This window comes from Papaver somniferum, chromosome 2, assembly GCF_003573695.1.
Source record: "Papaver somniferum cultivar HN1 chromosome 2, ASM357369v1, whole genome shotgun sequence".
NCBI lineage: Eukaryota > Viridiplantae > Streptophyta > Magnoliopsida > Ranunculales > Papaveraceae > Papaver > Papaver somniferum.
Window position 1 is genome coordinate 61163538 of NC_039359.1, and position 3436 is coordinate 61166973.

General features: G+C 31.8%; 1 long non-coding RNA gene across 2 annotated transcripts; it reads left to right on the forward strand.

The window, feature by feature from the left end:
• The first annotated feature begins 1121 nt into the window (after positions 1-1121).
• LOC113353393 lies at positions 1122-2478 on the forward strand. 2 transcript variants are annotated; one of them, XR_003361258.1, is made up of 4 exons: positions 1122-1216; positions 1294-1300; positions 1495-1617; positions 2452-2478. It is a non-coding gene; the product is annotated as an uncharacterized LOC113353393 (long non-coding RNA). The 2 variants fall into 2 exon arrangements; XR_003361257.1 differs by lacking the exon at positions 2452-2478 and adding an exon at positions 1983-2172.
• Positions 2479-3436: the final 958 nt, after the last annotated feature.

The following is a 3436-nucleotide window of genomic DNA, read 5'->3' on the forward strand; positions in this document are numbered from 1 at the left end:
TGTTTAAATGGACAAAAATATAAAAACAGCCTGGATGTAACCAGTTTTATCCTATCCATTTTCAAATACTTTTTCTTATTTTTAATTTACATCAGGATGCATCCAGTTTCAACCTCGCTATTTTTTAAGTTTAAGCCAGGATGAATCCAGTTTCATCTTTGCTATTTTTTTTTGTCCATTTCACCCATTCTAATTTTTACTCGTCCATTTAAATCATGTTTTAAATTTTTTGGGACAAATGACCCATTTTCCGTTCTTTTTACGCACGCAACAAACAAATTTTCATACTAATTTTACGCCTAGCTTTCCCCACTTTCAAATAAATGTGACACTTGAAAATAGACAATTTATATGTGCATTCTATGCCTATACATACTTGATAAGAAATGATTCAATCTAAAACGTAAGTACAAAGACAATTTAAATGTTAGGCATTTCATTTCACATAAAAATTTGATTTTTTCAATCGAAAGGATCTACAAGAAAAAAAAAGGTGTTCGAGGAATGTGAATTTCATTTTAATTCGACATGGTAAAATATGTCTCCTCTATATTTTTGGCGTGACCTGCAGAATTGTATAACTATAATTATTTAAATATGTTCGAATAAACCTAAATAAATCCCTTAGAATCGAAAAATCTTCCTCCGTGAAGGCCTTGATAAATAAAGCTCTCATATTAAACGGTGATGAAACTCGCGCTTTTTATTGGTTTAGAAAGGCCTTTTCTAATGCAGAAATTATGGTAAGGACACTTGGCATAATTTAATTGGTTGTAATAATTAAAATTTGGTTACAATTTGGATACATCAAATACTTAACTGTCCATTAGTAACGGTGTTGAAAAAAAGTAGGTAAACAATACTTACGTTAGAATTTAAACTTGAATTATTTAGTTACACTGTGTTTACACCTATACTACACTGTATTTTAGTAAGGGTGGACAAAACTCACGTCCAAACAATCAAATAATTAAATTTAAAAAAAGAAAAGTGAAACTCTTAAAAGGAAATCCTTGACAAAAAAAAATTAAAAAAAAAGAAAGAAAGAAAACGGTTGAAATCAGGAATGCGTGCCAAAAAAAAAAAAGGAATTGACCTTTCTTTACATATATATATGTTCCAAGTGTTTGATTTCTCTAGCTATCGCTGATTAATACATAAATCTCTGTTATTGTTTTACAGCTTTCTCTTTGATTCATCAAAACATCATCCGGAGGTAAATACCTAAACCCATTATTTTATTAGCTTATAATTCAATTAGTTTTCATCGATTTGTTTTATTTAATTTTGCAGGTACAAGGTAATCGAAATTCTTGCTTTTTGTAAACCCTAATCCCATTCACCATCGGTAACCCCTATCATTATTCTTCTTCTCTCTTTTTGGAACCCTTATCTAATTAAGTAACTTTTGTTTTTTTAATATATCTGATTGACATATGTCGGAATATATATGAGGACTCTGTTCTTCAGATTGTTCTATGTCGTGTTATCCAGATGCACGATTGCCAGAAGAATCAGTGTATCACAATGTGCAAACAACACGGGGAAGAAACGTAATATTTGATATACCCGGAAGTTCTAACATAGGGTGCGGTGCTGCAACCAGCGACAACCCAGGTATCTATTAGAATTATAGGTTTCTTCAGATACAGCAAGTTAACTACTCATTGATGGAATTTGGATGGATTAAGTATTTAAGTTCTTTGTTATTGGATTAGGTATTAACGTTTGATTATTTTTATAAACCATGACTTTGATAGAAGATCCAATATAATGGGATGAGGGTCATATTTGGATTTCTATCTTTCTTGCTGTAATATAAAAATGAATTTGTTCATTTAATTATAGGGTTATTGTTTGTATAAGATTTTGTACATTTGATAAATTTAAATGCTGGCTAAAAAAGTTGGCCAGTTTTTGTCATCTCTTTGATTTGAAAGTTTTTGGTTAGAAATTTTTATACATTCGTTTTGAATTTGTAGGATGAGGAAACTTGGTCTTCGTTTCAGCTTAGAGGCAGATCCTTCAAGACTACATTTACGATGATTTCAGAGAAAGGCTTTGGTATATAGCCAAGTTGGATTGTATAGATCGATCGATTTATCTATAGCTATATTGCAAACTATTCGTTACTTTGGATTTCATTATTTATTTGTTTGATGCAAAATGCACAGTTGTGGGTAGCAAATATATTAGATTTTCTCTCCTCCACTAATCAACCAAGATATGCATATGCATTCATTAATTAAATATTTCTTCAATTCTTAAGCATTTCCGTGCAAATTGGATTTTGCTGAGTTTTGTTCATTTCTTTTTCATCGATATTCTTAGTCATTATAGGTTAGTTTTCCTACTGGCTGACTAATGGCACAACAAATGAGAAAGGTAGCGTTAAATTGATCCTATTCATTTCCTTGCAAATTGGATATTGCTCAGTTCTTTCTTAAGCAGGGAGCGCAAGCTTATTATATCTGCCTTTTTTGATCAAGATCTGAAAAAACTTCAGTCAGTCGATCAATTGCATTAATTCATTAGAAAAAATTATCAGCTATAGCTCCTATTACTAATGGAACTGGAAAATAGCAGGGAGCAGGGCAAATTTATTTCCATTTGCCATTTGTGATCAAGATCCGCAATAGCTTAGTCAGTTAGGTATCATCACCGACGAATCCAAATTGTTTGCACCTCTTGGTTTGACTGCCCATGCTGTGTCTGCAAATTCTTTTACGTGTTTAAACTTTAAATTATTTTTGCTTATAACAGATCAGGGTCAGAGAGATTTAGAAAATAGTTGGACAAAGAAAATGTTAGAAATATGTGCTTAATCACAAAATGTTGCTAATTTATTCCGTGAATATGCGATGAGGGACATTTTTTTTTGATATTATATAAATTACTAAAGAATATATATATATATATATATATATATATATATAACTTATTTCTAGATCAAATTCAAACTTGATTTCGTCATTTCATTGCCTCTAACGGGAGTTACTGCGACGATCATTCCTCAGATGCACCTGTAGGGTCACTAAAGCAATGTGAATGTTGCACCTACTAGAATCTGTCAATGTTTTTCTTTACTCATCACATCACTTTTAAGGTACATGTCTCAGGATTAATTCACTTTCATTTTTGCAATGTCCAGGTGCTTCAGTCTTTGTTGGCTGATTATTGCACATATGTTGTAGCTTACTGAATGGTTCATTAACAAAGCAAGTAATGCCGGAGCACCTGATGGAATGCTAGGTGAAATTCGAGGGGCAATTCCAGGTAAGAGATTCTTTGAGAAATCTCTAGGACTTCATTTGCGTCTTCAATAATTACTTTGTTTGTCCATATTCTTTTGTGAATAATACACCTTGGGATAATGCATTAAAGTGCATTGTTGAATCTGAACCATCGTAACAGAATTCAGATGAAGTTGTGTACA